The sequence below is a fragment of the Tauraco erythrolophus genome, chromosome 7 (genome assembly GCF_009769465.1).
Source record: "Tauraco erythrolophus isolate bTauEry1 chromosome 7, bTauEry1.pri, whole genome shotgun sequence".
NCBI lineage: Eukaryota > Metazoa > Chordata > Aves > Musophagiformes > Musophagidae > Tauraco > Tauraco erythrolophus.
Window position 1 is genome coordinate 14,924,029 of NC_141471.1, and position 20,098 is coordinate 14,944,126.

Genomic DNA, 20,098 nt, shown 5'->3' on the forward strand with positions numbered 1-20,098 from the left:
TAGCAGGAGAGAACCAACACAATGAACAGAAATCACTGGTAGCGAGTCTCCAAGGATTCACAAATAATTACAACTGTTGACACACGTTTTGCACTTTGATTCCTATTTGTGGAAAATTTTGCTACCTTTAAGAGAATTTCTAGAGATTCTGTGTTTATATATACCTTTAAAATTCGATACCATATGTACAGATACGCAGAGTCATCTTTTTCACAAACTACTTTTTGGATTGTTGAGGCTCCAGTAGCATACATAAGTATTTAAAATATCATCACAATTAGCCCTGAGATAAACAAAAGGGGTGTTTGAAACTAGCCCAATGTCCCTAAGTGTCCAGTTACTCTTGGGAAAGCAAGTGTGTAATAAAATGTCATCTTTGAAATACAGCTCTGTATCTCTTACACACAGCTGAAAAACTGCCACTTCAGCAACGAAGCATGACAGCTGCTCAGAAGCATACTATGACTCTACATGCTGTTCTCTTCCTTGGTTATGACACCCTCAGTAACTCTGCACTTAGGGAGCTTTCAGCCAAATATATTTTAATTTGTACACAGAGGAGAATTTTATGACACATAGCTATCAAATGATCCATTACTATAACACACTTTTTTTCCATGATCACCAAATTTTTATTTCTATAGACAAACAAAAAAATAGCCAGGTTCATCTGGATATATGCCTCAACATCCAGATATGTACATTTGATGTCATTAACATGTTGAGGCCATTTTTTTTAGTCCTTCTTCACATTTGATATAGAAGGGGGGAAAAAAAAAAGCCAATCTGCTGAATCAATAAGTTGCCTATAGGCAATTTCAGGTAGTTAGCAATATTTTTCTCTATTATTTTAGTATTAATTTAAAGGGAACCAAAGGCAAATACATTAAAAGAGAAACCATCAGCATCCTTATTATTTCCCCTTCAAGAACATCAGTCTTTTTTTTAACTGCAAGGACTTCTTGAATTCTTCACCCTTAGCCTCAGTTGAGGAGTTCATCCTGCACTAGGCATAGCCACTAGCATCTGTACCACACCAGCTACCTCCATCTGAAGGAAAGGTATGAAGTGTTCTAGGACACTGGTCTGGCCTGATGACGCAGTCCTCAATGATCCAGTACCCAGGAAAGACACAAAAAAATGCATAATCAAATTAACTATGTGAAGTAGCAAAAATTACTAAAGGTCAATATAAAAGGATAGCACAAACCCATAGGTGAAAAACTTCTACAGGCTCAGGAACATGCCTGTGACAGAATTTGGAAAGGAAATAAAAGTATCATGAGAAAAGACTTTTAAATGAATTATTAACAAGAGAAAAATTGAAGAAGGTAATAGTTAACAAGATATAGTCAATTACTAGCAAGTGAGCTAAAGTGTTTACTCTGAGACAGGATTTGGGGAGCAAAGTGATATGTTTTGGTAGACTGACTAATTTAGTAGTTAAAAAAAAAAAAGTCTTCAGGAACACAAACCCACCTCCTGAGGTAGACACTTATCTGTTTTCCAGCTGTATCCATATATAATCCTATATCCATTAATCCTAATAAAAGATGTTGTCTGTTCCCCACAACCATTCCTTGCTTATACTCTTAGTCCATCACAGTTACAGCATTATCACTATATCTTGAAAGTGTTCAATGAACTTTTTGCTTCAGCCTTTGCTTAAAAGAACAGTTTTAATGTTATAGCCAATCCTATTAAAATCATAAACAAATGGATGAAAATCAGACTAGAAAAAGGAAAAGATAATGGTAGAGTCTCATAGATAATGTAGTAGTTTTTAAGTTGGCTAGGCCTGATGTAATTCAGCACCGAGAACACAGACAACAGTTTTCAGAGCCATCAGCAATTACCTTTAGCAACTTCAGAAATACAGATTCCAGAAGATTAGAAAGGGTAAATGTTTACTTACTTTTAAAACATCAAAAAGGATAAGAGAACCTAACTTCAATCACCAGAAAAATATCAGAACAAATAATGAAAAGGTCATTTCGCAGGAATCTGGAATATAACCAGGATGTAAGTAAGAGGCCAAGATGAATTTTTAATAAATAAATCATGTCAGGACAAATTTATTTCCCTCTACAGCAGATAACAAGCTTTAAGGATAGTGGAGAATAAATACTGTCATGCATCTGGATTTTGGCTTTTGTCAGCTCACAGGACATTCTCATAGACAAGCGGATTTAAGGTAGTTAGACAGTTACTCAGGAAATCTCATTCAATAGTTATCAATGATTCATTTTCGAATGAGCAAGATGCATCAGGTCAGGTTCTGCAAGAATCTGTCTGCATGATATATTCATTAATGAACTGGTAGATAGATTAAGATGCTTTTTGCATTTGAAAATGACACTGAGCTAAAAAGGCTTCAAATCCTTCAGTGCAGAACATACATTTTAGATTTTCTTGGTGAACAGCAGAAATCTGAACTCAGCAAAACAATTAAATTACATGCATGTGCACAAGTAAAATTATCTGCACAAATATAAGATGAAGAACAACTGACAAGACAAGCACAGTGTAGAAAAGAACCTAGCAATTAGAATGGATCACAAACAAGCAATAAAATCATACCATTGCATAAGAAGCAATCGAGCTGGGTTAGAGAAAATAAGTACGTTTTATGTTAAACACACAAAACATTCCTTCCACTCTACTCAGAGTTGGTAATTGTTTACCTGTATCCCTCTGACCACTACAGGTTATCACATGTCAAGGAATACATCGACCAGCTGGAGAAAGTCCCAAAACCAGAAATAAGAGTGAACTTCCAAAAAAAAAAAGTGATCTAGCATAAGACTTCACAAGAACTGGGCTTCCTTAATCCGGGAGGGGGAAGATTAGGAGAAGATTTTATAAGAGTTTTCAAATTTTCAGAACGATTCTGTGTGAAAGAAGATACTGAATTGTTTTCCATAATCTCTGAAAAGGGGAAAAGATTGCAATAACAAAGAATTAGGTTAGAGGTGAGAGAAATATTTCATTGTGAAAGGCCAACTAATCAATGAGTAACAGACCTATGGAGATTTTTCCTGCTTGTTAGAAATTTTAAGGAGGAGTAAGCCAAACAACAGTGAGGATTAGTTTTCTGTATCAATCCTGCTTTGGAGCACACTTTTGAATTAGTGGATCTCATAAATATTGCACAGAAAGTGCTGTTATCAAACAGTATGCAACTTTCTACCCTTGCTCTATTGCATAGACTGTGGTGCTGAATGTACATCTCTGTTAAGGGCATTATAATTATAATGTAAGTCGAACATGAAAACTGAAAGTAAAATGATTGCCACAAAAAAGGATTCAAAATCCCTTTAACTGGGCAGTATGGTAGTGATGGTAGTGATTACAGCAGAGGAATGGGAACTGGAGATACATATGCTTTTCACAGATTTTTCAAGTAGATCTCTACTTTCTGTCCAAATATTTTGTTGTTCCCAAAAGATCAGAGCCTAATTATTAATTACACCTGCAAAATGCAAATGCCTTTGTGAGTAGTTCATATTGCATTGGCTTCTAAGGTTACTGCATGCTCAACAGTTTTCTGTTTCTTCACATTAAAAAGTAAATAAAATAAAATCAATTCCTGTATCTTGCAGCTTTTAGCTCTGACATGTCCATTATTTCAGAAATATCAGTTCTTACCACTTTCTTTCCCAATCTGAATTATTCAGTACCTCAATATTTATGTAATACTGTTGATGATATTTACATCGTACCAGCATGATTATGGACAAACCTATAGCCTTAATATATGTATCAGCATACCATACAGAGGCACATTCTTTAAGCATTCTGGATGACACTCCTCTAAGTTTCTCAGAGAGCTGAAATAATGAAAATTATATCTTGGGCCGTTAAGAGGCAAGGTGGTCCCCGGCCTCACTGACGTAACTAGACCCAAACATTCCCTACTTTGTTGTAGCCTCCAAGTCTTTGTCACTTCTTGCCTTAATGTTTGCGAGAGAAACAACATAGGGATGTTTAATTAAGTCTATGAGGTCCATCTCCATCTCTTTATAGTGCCTTAATAGCACATGTGCAGTGTTAAACAGACCTCTCCATCTGGGTGGAGGAGTACCACCAAGGCCAACAGAAATTCTCCACATGAAACTTGTGTCCAAACAGTGAAAAGGCAATGTGCTGAGCTTACCCTCACTACGGAGAACTATGTCTGAAAGTCCCTCTTTGTCATAAAACACTTTTCCTTTTCTTCAAAATAATGGGGAATAGCAAAGCATAACTGCTGTTAAAAGCAGCTAACATTATACCTGTCCCTGTTGCTGTGCACTCAAAACTCACAAGTCACTCACACAACTTTACTCACATGGGTAGATGCGTACTAGAAAAAGCGTTCATAACATCGCACTTTTATGGATTCTCGTACTTAGAACAAATCTATGTATATACATCCTTTCTAACATAAGTGAGCTACTAGGGACTCCTTTTCTCCTCACAAAATGCAGCACTATGACAAAAGAATATTCTAGAAAGTTTCTTTGCTTCATTTACAGGATTTCTCAAAAATCATTGTCATCAAAAATAATAATTGAGAAAAGGTTTTAGGTTATTGTTATAATCAAATGCACATACTTTCTGACAGGAAAGAGAAGAATTACGGTGAGCTGTACAAACCACAACCTGCTGCTGCTCTGATCATTATTCCCTGTTCCCAGTTACAGGACCACGGGCCAAAGCAGCTAAGACGACACGGTCCAGGAATAATTATGCCAGAGTCCTAGAGCTGCCTCTGGGTCTGGCACATCGTTAGACTGCACCTGCACTGCTTGTATTGCTCATCCTCCTGAATGCCACTTCCTTTCCTTTCAACACTTTTTTCTATAATTTGTCTCTATTTTATCCATTTGTGAATAACATTCCACTCAAACCCTATATACATCCTGCTATATACAAGGTGTACATAGCAGACCTTCAAGCTATGAGTGCAGGTTTTGCTCAGGTGGGCAGACGGATTGAAGAAGCACTGCCTGCTGGCATTGGAAATGTGTACCTGGAGTCTTCCTGTGGAAATGCAGCCTGCACACAGCCAGTCTGCTTGGTTTTCAGCCTGAAGCCTTCACACACCACACCCCGTTAGTCAAGTACCCATTTCCTATTATAAATGAGATGTTCTTCTTTTTTTAATTAGCTCCTGGTGCAATCTGGAAAATTCAGACTTGGCGCCAGATTTTATGTGCCCTGTTCAGCTCAGGAAAGTTTAGTCTGACATCTGGAAGCAACTGAAGGATATCCAGAGTTGGATTCGGTTTGAATTTTGTATTCTGCCACTGAGATAAAAATGGAACTGTGACTTACTTGGGAGTGCCTTTGTCTACACCACTCGGACAGAGAGCTCCTGAGGATGTCCAGAATATCCTGTGTGCCTCCACACCAAAGGCGTTTGGGTCACTCCCAGCATATCTAGCTGTATCTCCTATGGGTACGTACAAAGAAAAACCTGGGCCACACGATTTGTGGCATGCAATAAGTCATCTGTCACACAGTCTCCTGTTTTTCCAAGCTATGCAGATGCTATGAGCCTATCATGGAAAACTACATAACGCACAGGGTCTCATAAGCAAACAGCAGGGGAGGAGGGGAGAGACCAGCCCATGGCAGATGCTGGCCCCATGGCTGTCAGTCCTCCCAGCAGTTCCCAACTGAAGGCTGACATCCCAAGTGGCCTTGATGATTCTTTCAACAGTGCTGCAAGGCACTGGGCTTTGAGGTCCAGCTATCATGCCAGCTATCTCAATCACCCTGTTTATAAACCAGCATCACAACATCCTGTATAAATAATATTCTTGTCAGCAAGAATAAGATCCTCCAGGGCAAAGCTGCAGCTGGCACATGCATGGTGTGCGGCGAGCAAGGTGCTGGGCACCCCCTGCCTGCTGTCCTTGCACAGTGCCTTCCCAAAATGGCCCCACTGGGAGCACAAGCACTGTGCACCAAAGGGGAGAAGGAAACCCCAGATGAGCAGGAAGGAGGAGGGAGAAGGTCTAACTGGGCTTCCTACCCTCTTGGCCTCAGTTCTGACCCATGGATCACAATGTGATGTGATTTGTGATCTACAGAGCTAAGGAACCATCCCTCATTCTCCTTTACTTGGACACAGGAATGTCCTGGTTTTAGCTGGGACAGAGTTAGCTCTTTTTAGCAGCTAGAAGAGCTCTGTGTTTTGGTTTTACTCAGAGGCTCGCTCTGAGAAGAATGCTGATAGCAAGTTGATGTTCGTGGTTGGACGTGAGACTCCAAGGACTTTTCAGTGTGCCGGAGTGCAGAAGCACGGCGGGATAAGGGGGGAGCATAGCCGGGACAAGGGGGACACGATTCCCCTTGTGATTTGTGGTGGAACTTAAGATTGAGGGCCAAACTGGCCAATTAGTATTCCATATCATGCAGCGTCATGCCCAGTATAAAAGTGAGGGTCAGCCGGGAAGAAGGGCTTTTGCGCTTTGGCTCTTTCACCGCTTTTGCTCTTTTGCGCTTGCTGCGCATTTGCTCTATTGCCTTTTTTTTTCCCCCTCTCTCTCCCAGTACTCCCACTCTCAGAGTACTCTCTCTCTCTCTCTCTCCCCCTCTCTATTTCGGGGCCTCGCGTTTGTCCGGGATTGCAGCTTCGGGACGAGACGGGCTGTGGATAAGAGGGGGTGGTGAGCATCTACACTGTGTATTAAATCATCTGTATTAAATTGTTCTTATCTCAACCCACGGGTTTCCCGTTTCTCCTTTAATTCTCTCCCTCATTCCTGGGGGCGGGGGAGGGTGAGTGACCGGCTGTGTGAGGTTCGGTTGCTGGAGTGGCCTAACTCACGACAGACACATATCCAGATCAAAGGGGAGGTATTACATCTTTTCCAAGCTCCATTTGAGTAGCTCCACACCATCCACTGCCAGCTTGCGTTTCACAAGCACAGGCTGATAAGCAACATTTACACCATCAGTTTCTTAAAGCCCTGTTTTGCACTGAGAACAAGACTGTGCCATTTTAGGAATGCTAGAAAATGCTATGCATGCATCGATAGATTGAAAAATAGTAACAAATTGCCATCTCAAAAATATTGAGAATGCACATTAAGAATCATTATGAAAAGACATTAATATCGCACAGTACAGATGACATTCTTAACTCCAGAACATCTTCATCTGAATCTATATTTATTCAGCACTTTCATGAAGATGGAGTAATCTCTGGGGATTTCACCAAGCACAAAGAGGCAAAGCGGTGTGTCCATAGTACATAAAACGTCCTTCTCCAGCCCACTATTATACCTGTTAAGTAATATTTCTTCACTTTATTAACAGGCTAAGAGATCATGAGAATTAATCACTGTGATTAATTGTGTTTATAGATCAAATGTGTACCACAGATTGTGTTTATTACGTCTGGATTTGGGGAGAAATCATACAATACATCGAACAACAGTGTCAGTTCTGCAGCGAGCACGTTTCTCGCTGCTCAGCTATAAATAGTGCTCACAACATATGTGGAAAAGATCACGCTCCATTCTGAGGTGGGAAATCGCTGAAGAAAACTGTTCTGGTAAACAAGCCCTTCCTGGTGGCTGTCAGAATAATTGGCAGCGAGCACAACTCCTGGATCGCTCTGCTGACAAAAACTGCCTCGCTCCTCCCTGCTACTAAAGCAATGCTGTGTGGCAGGGAAGGCTGAGACCACTAATACGGAAACTGAGGAGTCTTGGAGCTGGCCTTAGAAAAACCCAGCCAAAACTGCTCTCTTTAGCAAACCATCTCCTGGGTCTGGCTCAGGTGTTCGCTCCAGCTCAGCTCCCATCTCAGCTGTTGGTATCACCATGTCCCTCCACCACTCACCACAGGCTCCACAGCAGCTCAGCCCGCATGGCAGACACAACAGAGGTATTTTGCCAAGTTCAAGATTCTCAAGGAGGACAATTTCACAGCCTTCAAGCAGTCTCTTTCAATGCTCCTTAGAAAGGTTTTTCTTGCATCTCACTGGAGTCTTCTCTGCTACAGCTTAAGCACATGTTTTGCTGTACTGTTCACCAAGAATATGGAGAACAAACTATCCTCTTTTGCACACTTCTTGGTTTACTTCATGAACATCCTAGACAAAGTAGCTATACCTCCTAACAGTATTTTACATAGTTCAAGACGGTTAAATGTTTATATACCATTCTATTCCAGAAAGTACATGGGATGCAGCAGGAGTGCTGCATTTAATCATTTCATGGAAAGTATGTTTAAGAGATCACACAGCTCAGCTCTGTGCAGCAGTGTCATGCAGCGTCTCCAGTACCTGCATCTCACAGTATTTAATGGACTATTTTCTCACTTCACCAATCACATGGACAGTGCTAACTGCAACTGTGCCCCACACCCCATGAAGTACCTCTGCCAAGAAGCCTGGGAAATTTTTCCGTTTCATGCATTAAGTCATATTTATAAGAGCATAAAATATGCCAACTGACTTTGCTATTAGTGAATATACCATGAAACTGATAGAAATATTGTTTGTCAGATATATTTAGGCTGGAAGCAAACACAATGAGACATATTCATACCATCCCCCTCGACAGTTTGCACAAGTCACCCTTCAGAGGTGCCCACTCCTTTCCACCAACTCTAGGAGGAACACGGGCTTCTAAATTTTGGCGCACCAGATTGTATCTCAGTCTGATGTCTAAAGAAGACAGTGAGTCAATCTTGCATCAGCACCAACATAGGTGGTTATCTCCGCATAGCCCTTTTGCATTTGCAATATTTGAGCAAGATCATGCATAACAAACCTCCCATAACCATTTAAGCTGGCAAAACTCAATGGCTCAAACACTTCCAAAAGAAGCAGCCTAGTCCTGACTGAAATGAATTTGTTTTCAAATGTAAGTGAAAGCACAGAAAATAAATACTTTGCAGTCTTCAGTCTAATAATTATGATGAGGCATCTAAAGCAAAAGACTTCATTTTGAGTCACTGGTTGGTATATACATCCTTTAAACGGTTAATATTGAGTTTCACAGTATAGGTAACATGTTCCAAACTTCTTTGGAGATATCCAGATCTTCACAGAGAGAACCTGTTCAGTTATGGTTGACATCTAGAATATGCTATTTTTTTTTCTTCTCTTTTACGTTCGACAGTTACTGCTTAAGAAAAGACTTATATATCCCATGACATGCCCAAGTGTATTTTTAAAAAGCAGTTTGAGAGAAGAGGAAGAGAATGAATACATGAAAATAAAGCCTGATCTAAATTAGTAAATTACATATTCCCAGATGTTTCCTTCTTGAGATCTCGCATAGTGCAACTGCATCAGGGCATCAGGACACCTGTAGTTTAAGGTTTTCAGTTGTCGCTAAATCTTTCCTCTTTTTTCATAAGCTGATCTCGTATTTTCCAGAGCGATGTTGTTTTCACTTCACATCATCTTCACATACAAACAAATAAAGTATTCATTCCCTCCCCCACAAACACAAGCACATGCACACACATACTCCTCTCTTTGGTCTGCGTACAGTAGCTTGGCACCAAAAAGATATGTGATTAAGTTTTAACAAGTGTCAAAGCCAAGTGGCTCACAGACACTTACCTGGAGATCAGAATGTGGTTTAGGTGCTTTCTGAAATTCAAATTAGCGAGTGTCATTCTTCCTGCCTTTTACCACACTTCAGGGAATGTTTGATCTGCAGAGAGAGAATGAAACACAGAAAATGAGCAAAAGATAAAGCCCCAGAATCCAGGGGCTCAGACTTCCCACTCCCAAGCACTGCCACTCTCTCTGGGAGCATGTGAATAATCAAGGTTACTCTTGCTTACATGGCCATATTGCAGGGCACTAATGTACTGTACAGCAGAACCAATTCCTTCATAAATATTTAGGTCAAGGATTTCAGCATAGAACAACAGTACAATTAACAATTCAAAATGCTGCCACTGAAAGTTATTTTTGACACCATCAGCTGGAAGTGAGCAGACATGCCTTTGTTAAGTTATGATGTAGTCTATCATTTGTAATACAATATCAATGCAAAAACAATCCCTCAGAGCAGTGATCAGAAATTTCATAATCTTTTTTTGTTCACTAGAGTACGTGTTTTATAAAGGCTGTCATGGTCTCATGTTACTGCCATGTTGCTCAGAAATAAAAGACATTACAAGGGAAGGAAGGATATCTAACATCTGATGACCTACATGCATTCTTTATTGTTAAAAATGCTAAATTTAGGTACTTTCTGTATAGGAAAAAAAAAAGAAATAGATTGGTGTGCAGAAAATGTACTGTATACATCAAATGCAGTATGAATTTTACACTACACATAGTGGTCAGAATTAATGCATCAATGTTTACCTACATCTACTCCCCATACCCCTCTAATATAGCCACGCAAGTGCTTGAAAAAATACATCAACAATCACAAACACAAAAAGAGTTGCAATAGCAGATTGCCGTGTATAAGCAAGAGTGACTTCTTTACTTTTTTTTTTATTGGAAATTATTAAAAATTAAGTCCAGTGAACTGTAAGGACCTGCATCCCTTGTCCGCCTGAGTATCCCATTAAGCTGCAGCTGACATATTGCGAAGGGAAAAAAAGATCAGTAAGTCCTGTATCATCAGTTGTCTTCTACCTTTGCAGCTTCTGTTTGCACGCCCAAAGCTGAATGGAGCATCCTCCAATCTCACACTGAGCCAGGGGCTCACTGACATTTTGTCCATTTGAACACACGCTTTAAATACTGATTTCCTTCTCGGGCTGCAGGACAGAAAAAAAGTGACATTTAGTTTGATACTGAATCTTCTCGTTTGATACTGACTCATTGAACTTGAGATTAATCCTTTCCTGGATATTGATGTAATTTTGGATATTGATGTAATTTTGGGTATTGATGTAATTTTGGGTATTGATGTAAGCAATGTAAAAAGTACAAGGGACAGGGTAAGAAAAACTTGTAAGATTAATCTTTATCTTTTCTGCGTGTTTTTTCCTGTAGTTCCCCGGTTCACTTTCAATCCCTCACCAAATTGCACAAGGACCTGCTACACCAAGTCCTCACAGAGAAGACAGTGATGCAGACGTGCAACATGCCCATGGCACACAGAAGAGGAACCCCTTCACAGTGACTTTTTCTAGGCGAAAGATGGACTAAACGCAGCTCTGTCAGAGCACACTCTTGTCTGCATCTAATTCTCAAGCGACCTCTTTTCCTACTCACAGAGCAATGCAAGGCAAAGACAAAGAGAAATTAACACATTTAAAACCATACATGCCTCTTATTGTTAATAAGAGTTCACTTATACATATAGAAGAGGTACAATTGCTAAGTCTTACTAGAATCAGACTACCTCACCCTGTGACTTGCTAATCGGCTTTATACGTCTCTATGAGTACGGGATGTGCTGTGTACCTTAAAATCTTTGCAATGATCCTCTAACTGGTCTCTGAGTGTGGCTATTTTTTGTAGTCAGCGGGTAAGATTTGAGTGCTTTCAGAAAATGCAAGAGAGTTTAAAAGGATGAAGGGTTTGGATCTGAAGACATACTTTTTGCTTTTTTTTATTTTTGTTCTTTGGCGTACTCGACAATCTATTCTTTTAGACTGATACAATCAGTTCAGAAAAGGTATCATACATAGAGCAAGTTTAAATTGCAGTGTAAAAAAACAACAAGGAGAACAGACTGTTCACCTTGTACTAAAGATTTTTTCCAAATGTACGTACAGATACATACATAAACGCCTTTATTTATAACTCTGTTAAGCTACAGAAGTGAAGAAAGAGAAAAGCACTGAATAATGAATCAAATTTTCTTCCTTTATCACTCAGGTCCAATTTTCCTACATCAACATATAAAACTGAACAGAATTCTATCAAATTGTTGCTATGAAAGAATAACTGCAGGATTTTATAAAAAAAAAAAAAAAAAAAAGTCTTGTTAGTGAGCATTGGTAGGCTTTCCACGACTTAGCTAGAGACAGGCATCTAGATCTGAATCAGTCATCCTCGTCTCTGTGCATGGTCGAAGCAGAAGACAGTCCAGGAACTAAGATATCTCATCCTAAGCAGAGATACAAAACAAACCATCTGAATACATTACAAAAGTATCTACTTCTCCCTCTGATAGTAAGAGGAGCCCAGAATAAGTAGCTCAGGTATAGACATCTACCCCACAGATGTTTAAAGTCACGAGAGATTTAACATTCAGTGTGTCCAGTCTCTGACAAACCTTAAACAAACCAACTTAAGCAGGTTGAATTATGACTACAGGAACTGTGTCACACAAATACATATTGATATCCAAAACTGTTCCAAATATATTGTTACCTTCAAGTCACTGCAGCTAACTCCACTTAAAATGTGCTCTCTAGGAATACCCAGCCGGATCCATTGCAGTTGTTGTGTTAATAAAACACTCTCTTATGGCAGCCGAGCTTTGACTTGACTTTAGTGAAACTGAGCCTTATGCAGAAAATATTCTTTCTATAGCGTTTATTAATTTAGCTTGCAAGGTTGAGTTTAGAGGGTGTTAAGCATTAACTAGTATGTTCTCCATTTGCAGATTATCTGTGTAATTCCCCACACTGAAAGATGAGTATATATGTCTAAAAACAAAGCTCCATACACAGTTTCCCAGTAGACAGTTGCTTACTCATTTAAAATGTATGTTTACGTAAAATTTAGCTCACTGGGATGGTCTTATGAAATATACATTTCATTTTAGCAGGGATTCCCAAAGGAGTCAGCTGCCAGGCAGCCTTTTTCTAGCTTCTTCAGTACAAACAATGTAAAGCAGGACACTAAATCTGCAATAGCAGGCAACATTCAGGAACCAGAGTTTTGGCTGTTTCTGCTGACAGTGCCTGAGGAGTACCTGGATCCAAACAATTCTGTTAGCACATTGGATAATTCATTCCCAGCAATTTGTTACCTGACATTAATTTCCTACAAAACCATGATATCTGAACATGCTCTACATAAAAGCATTTTTAGGAAGGTTAGGGGCTAATAGGAAATGAATGACTGAGTGAAATTTCCCTAGTTATGGATGTTTTCAGTATTCTTGCATCCTAAACTCCTGCTAGATCCTCCCACAGTAATTTACACATTGTATTAGACAATGGAGATATTCATTTTCCCAGCTGAAAATCTACCTTAAATTCTGTCCCACATTTTGAAAACATGAAGAAAGAAGGAAAAGAACAAAGTTAAGAAATAAAAAATATGAAGTCACCCTGTTGCATAAAGTCCCTAACAAACTACCAGTGAATTAGGCCAAAAGACTTAATACTACGTATATCACATCAAACACGGTCACACAGACCATCTCCATTGTTAGTCAGAGTCAAGTAATACCTACATACCGATGACATGTTGTCGTGGTTTTAGGCTGATCCAGCAACTAAAACTCACACAGTCTCTCCTTCTACAGTAAAGTAGAGAGGAGAGAAAAAAAAAACAAAGGGACTGAGGGTTGAGACAAGAACAGAGGGAGCACCCACCAACCATGGTCCCGGGCAAAACAGGCAGAGCTTTTCTCAAAGCAAAACAGTTTATTAATGATTACTTAGAAGGACAAAAGGAAACAAAAACCGATTACTTGAGACGACAGAAAGAAACAAAACCAGATCTTAAAACCGACACCTTCCCCCCCCCTTTCCTTTTCCTCCCGGCTCTACCTCCTCCCCCCAGCAGCACAGGGGGCAGGGACTGGGGGAGTGCAGGTCAGTTCATTCCGTGCTGTTACTGCTGCTTCTTTCTTAAAGGAGAAGGAGTCCTTACACCCTTTTCCCCTGCTCCAATGGATCCCCTACCCACGAGAAAAAATCCACAAACTTCTCCAGCGTAAGTCCAGCCCACTGGAAACAATCCTTCCCCACAGATTGCTCCGGTGTGGGCTTTACCACAGTCTCGGGTACTTAGGGAGCTGTAGCCACTCGCTCCGGCATGGGTCGTCACGCAGACTCCAGATGCCTCTCTGCCTTGTTGTGCACCCCAACACGACCATCCTCAGGCTCAGGCATCTTCTCCCCACGGGCTGCGAGTGGGTCTCTGCTCCACCGAGGCTGTCCTGGTTGCAGGGGGGACACCTGCTATCTCACCATCAGCCGCAGGGGAAACTCGGCTCCGGCACACCTCCTCCCGCTCCATCCTCACTGACCTGGTGTCGATGCGGCTGTTTCTCTCAGATCTCAGTCCTCTCCAGGTGAACTCAGCCCAGTGGGCACCCCGGGAGTGGGGTGCCCCCGAGTTCCCCAGCTGGCTCCGCCGCCGCCATCCTCCGTGGGCGGCGCCGGCCCGACGCAGGCAGCTGCCCGGCTGGGAGCCAGGGAGCGGGGGCAGTGCCCTCCTCCCTTCTCTGCTCGATCCTGGGCGAAGCACCTTTTCCGGTTCCCTTGTCCTGACTTAAATAGGGCAATTCGCAGAGGCGCCCTATTGGCTCAATCCCGAGGGGGATGGCAGTCTGCTCTGGTGGCCAGAACTAAGCCTAACCTGGTTCCAAAACCGGGGAGGTCGCAGGGAGCAAAACCCCTCTCCTGCCACCAGAACCACCCCCCCTCCACATCAAACCATGACACATGTTTATAAATAAATGTTTACTGCAGAAGTTTGTCGTGTTTTGAATGACTATAATATTTTATTGTATGTTACAAATACTTCAAAATCAATGTCACAACCAGTCAAAACAATAAAACTACATTATAAGGTTTTGGCTGAAATAAAGTACAGGGAAATAGTAGCATACTGCTTGGCAGGAGTCCTGAAGACATTTATATCAAGAGTCATTTCAAACGAAATCAAAAGGGATTCAGGCAACACTAGCTACAAGAAATACCAGCCAGAAAAATTAACCTCTATGAAATGATACTGAAAAAACCTTTTAAAATGTACTGGTTTGCATCAAAGCCTTTCACAGAGTAAACGTCTGGAAAGAGGTTGACTGAACTTACAGACGGATCTGTTCCTCTCACTCAGCAAATATAAACCAAGATGAAACTATAGATGATTTTATAGAGGAAAATTGAGGTAAACTCCAGAGACAACTATGGTTTCTAGTAAGGAAACAAAGATATTTAACTTTGAAGAAAAAAGTTATTAAAACAAACAATTGAAGAATATAAAAGCTGAGAAACTCAGCAACTAATAGCAGAGGTGAGCAGTACTCGCTATGGAGAACGTGGAAAGTGGGCTGCTCACATATTATTACATGCAGGATGGGGTCCTGCTCAATCCTTCAGCCCTGTCAGATTTGCTGCACAGCCATCGACATCAAAATTCATTGAAACTGCAGGATAAGAAAACAGCACATTTTTAGACTTTTCTGCAACTGGTTAGGGCTCATAACAAGGGAAATATTAAAAATACAAAGAAATTTAAGGAGGTAGGTTAGAAATAGGATAGGAAAACAGATGAGAAAGAAAATGGTTAAAATCTTTCATTCGACTGTAAGCAAATTAATTTTTTTAAAAAAAATTACAAACTCCGCTCTTTGTAGTCTAAATAAGTTATTTATAGAAATCCTAGTGTTCAGGACAGTTTGACAGATAAAGAGGAAATGAGCTGTTAGTTTTGAAAGAGAACATCAAATCCAACAGGGAACATGGTCCATCATGAGAAAGTTACATTAGAATCATTTTACAGATTTGAAACGTCGAACACTGATACACACGACATGCCCTTTTGTTTGAAATCATAAGAAATTTTCTGGCTCTCTTACAAATACTAGCCCCCAGCCTCGCCATGTGTCATATGGAATTTCCTGCGGAGATAAAGAGCAATATTAACTACGCAACTTTAGGCTAAGAAAGGAAACAATCCCTCAAGCTTCACCAGCGAAGTGGGTAGATATCATACCGGCCTCCTCCAAGGTGACAGCCATCAGCAGTCACATCTGTCCCCAGGACGGCACACAGAAAAGTCCATCTGTCCACCAATCAGAGTATTTATCACCTCAGTAAAAAGATGAAGAGATTTTGTTAGCAGAATTGTTAACCTCACGACAGAAAAAGGATTTACGAGACTGAACTGTAGTTGTGTCATATAGACACTTGTTCCCTACAGCTGTAGTGCCAGTGTGTAGGTTACTTAAATGGAAACATTTATTTCTGCTTAACTGCAACCAGCCCATTTATTTTTCTCTACCAAGGCCGCAGTCTGACAATGTCGAGGTGACATGGTCATTAGAAAGACCCCAGCTTCTCTTTCCCTTCCTTGGCCCTTATTTCCAGCTCCACACTACCCCAGGCTGCACAAGTGCTAACGCCACTGATTTTCCCAAAGTATTGGCTCTAAATGCGATTTACGGAGCCGCTGCAGCAGGTCAGAGGGTGCAGTGCTAACGTGACCGGTGGGAGGGCAAGGGAGACGTTTGGGGCAGGGCTGCTCTCTCCAGCAGCTGCAATGGTTCCGCTGACCCATGAACCTCAGCTGCTCGCTGTAACACCTCGGAGTAGTTTGGTGACACCATCCCGTAAGAGGTCTAAATAATTAGAGACCTGGGATTTACAGTTGCATATACTAGTTGCTTTGTAAAAATACAGGTAACAAAACCCATCACAACAATTCATTTATGTTTATCAAATTTATGACTAAAATTTCATTGAAGGAGCAGACAATGGTAAAAGCATTAAAAGAAAGAACTACATCTCTAGCTTTACTAAATAAACATGTACATATTACTGTGATTATGTATCTATTGTTTATCAAAACTGCCATGGTATTGTTATGTTGTCTCTTATATTAAGAAAAATTATCCATACTACTAGCATTTCTGCTTATCTTAATAGACATATAAACACCTAAATTCAATTTGTCCATTAAATCATTGATAAAAAGAAAAAAACTTCTGCTGTTAAGGTTTACCCCTATTAAGTTTTGCTGTATTGCTGTACTCTTCATTACTGTTGTCCCTCAAAATATCACCTTCGCTTCAGCCGTAAATAGCCCAGGAAAATAGTTCAAACCTTAAACAGAAACTACCAAAGAAAAGATTTATTTTTTCCCTTCATAGCTGAGACCTTTCCCAAGGGAACAGGCCACTTTTGGAGGTGTTAGTGCTTCATGTTTGTAGCAATGGAAAAAAAAAGTATATAGAAATAATGGGTTGGCTGAGTATATTATGAAAGGATTGCTCCTATTAGGGGATTCAGGGCAAATAAAAGTCAAGATAAAACAAAGTTATGGTGGAAAGGTTGGAGAATTTGTACTAGTTTCAATATCTTTGCTTCCATCTCCTAAATTGCCAATTGTCAAATGTCATTACTGGTCAGGCTGTTAGCTGCTTATTTGATTACAGTGTAGCTCCTTTCTGGAGCGTGAGCGTGTCCGTGTGTAAAATCATAAAATGTGCTTGTGCAGGTGCAAAAGCTCAGGAAAGCATGAAGATGATAATTAAAGATATTTTGTTGCCTTTTTAATACATGGAAACATCTACAACAAAACACAGTAATACTACACCATTTGCTTCTATTTGTCCTTAAAGGATTTGCGGCTGCTTGTACTCCAGTAGTTGCCAGAGTTCTTGCACAGTTTTAATACTAATTTATGATGAAGCATACCAAATGAACCACAAGTTATTTAAGAAAATGAAATAAGGAAACTTTTGAGGTTTTAGCAGGAAAGCAGACTGGAGTGAGAGTAGTCTGATGTAAATGAATAGACGGCTTCAATGAAAATGAAAGAGAAGAAAAGTCCCTCCTGGGGTTCATTATGCCTCTTGAGCTGTTGGTAGTAAAGTTAATTTTTAAATGCTTTGAGGTGATTAAGAACTCAGGCATCACTCTAAATGTAAATAAGTCCTGTTTCATTTCCTTGCAGTTAACTGATTGCAGCAGTCACCAGCTACTTAGCTTGCTGATGTATTTGAGATCTGTAATCTAGTTCATAATTAACCCTCTTCATACGAAATGAAAACGCTAGCAAGCCTGGTTTTGAATGCGTATAACCAGGATGTGACATACTCACCCACTAGAGAAAAAGAATGTTTATATTTGTAAATAATGAGGGCACTATTTGAAGCAAAAGTAACACAGAATGAAAATCAACATATAAATGAAAAGTTTGCTTTAACTCACACTGAATGCAGCTTAAAAACACAACCAAAATATACACAGTTTAGAAACTTCAGCTTAAATAGATGAATTATTTATATTAAAATTTGGGAGACCATTACAGCAGGAATTCTTCTTCCCTATCAGATCTAGTCAACAGAAAATTTCAAACATCTGTATATGAATGTCACATACAAATGAAAAATCTCAGATGATAATCCATTCTTGTAATGCATATATACAAGCAATTAAGATTTTAACAGCAATAATCTTGTTCAAGGCAGTGACCAGGACCTCTGAAATCTGTATTCTCATTCCAAATCTGTCTCAAGATGGTTTCATGGCTAGTCAAATGTTTCAGAAGTGACTAATGCTGTGCACCAGTTTGTAACTACCTAAGCCAGGACATGCTAAGCTGTAAACAATCCAAATATCTCTACCGGATACTGAAATATTGAAGCAACTCACCTCTAAAAAGTGATTCTGCACCTCTGCTCTGGTGAGAACCCACCTGGAGTCCTGCGTTCAGCTCTGGAGATGATCCAAGGGCTGGAGCACCTCTCCTATGAAGACAGCCTGAGAGAGTTGGGGCTGTTCATCCTGGAGAAGTGAAGGCACCAGGGAGATCTTATGGCAGCCTTCCAATGCCTAAAGGAGGACTACAAGAAAGCTGGAGAGGAACCGTCTACAGGATATATAGTGATAGGACAAGGGACAGTGGATTTAAACTGAAAGAGGGTGGATTTCAGTTAGATATAAGGAAGAAATTCTTCACTCTGAGGGTGGTGAAGCACTGGAACAGGTTATCCAGAGAAGTTGTGTCCGCCCCCTCCCTGGAAGTGTTCAAGGCCAGGTAGGATGAGGCTTTGAGCAACCTGATCTAGTGGAAGGTGTCTCTGCCCATGGCAGGGGGTTGGAACTAGATGATCTTTAAGGTCCCTTCCAATACAAACCAATTTATGATTCTATGAAAATGTTCGCCTTAAAGTTCCCTATACTTAAAAGAAGACAACTAGATCTTTCTTTCTTATAAGACTGAGGCTAAATTCTTTCAAAATTCTGAAATATTTTAATAATCCATTTTTAGTAGAGGTTCTTCGCATCTTTCCTACCTCAACCTTGATCATTCTTGTGATGTAAGCTAAAAAAAACATGCCAATAAAGAGCTGAATTCAGGACTTATACACTCCCAGACTTACAAATGAAATGAAAGGACAGTTAAGCAGCACTTCTATTTCCTCATACATTTCAGTCTGTCAGGGATTCCCCACATCCCACCAGGTAGATGGAGATTGCCAATTGGCTCAAAGACCAGTTTATTTAATTTCAGCCCAAGAGCGGTTGGTACCAAAATCAAGAAGCTCCCAAGGATGATATACTCAAGGATAACATCCTCCCTACTAAGAATCCCAAAGGTACTTGGTTACATACCCCAGTCCTTGCAGTTCTTATATGACGGCAAGAGAAGATGCAGTTTCTCAAGAAATTACGTTTAAACCATTCAGAGATTTGTGAATCTACACCTGTGTTTCCAGCTCCTCAAAGGAAACAACAGGCAGCTAATGCCACAGATAGAAAACTCTGTGTATCCTATGCTTCTGTACCTTGTCCTAGCTAATAGGAGTCTCCATATTCCACATCAGTTGTTTCAAGTTGATTTAAGGTGATATTCCATACATACTTCACTGCAATGGTAGTATATTCAGATTGGATATTAGGAAAAAGTTTTTCACTGAGAAAGTGGTCAAGCACTGGAACAAGCTCCCTAGGGAGGTGGTCATGGCCCCAAGCCTGTCGATGCTCAAGAATCGTTTGGACAATGCTCTTAGATATCTGATTTAACTTTTAGTTTGAACTGTGTGGAGTCAGGAGTTGGACATGTTGATCCTCGTGGGTCCCTTCCAACTCAGGATATTCTATGATTCTATGATTCTAAAGAAAGCAAAGGTACAGGCTTTATTAACAATACAGATATCCAAGACAAAAGATGCAACATCCCCATTGTTAAAGTAGTAATGCAAAGCCCAGAAATCTTTGGTTCAGCTCCTAGCCTCAAACCCTTGTAGTAAAA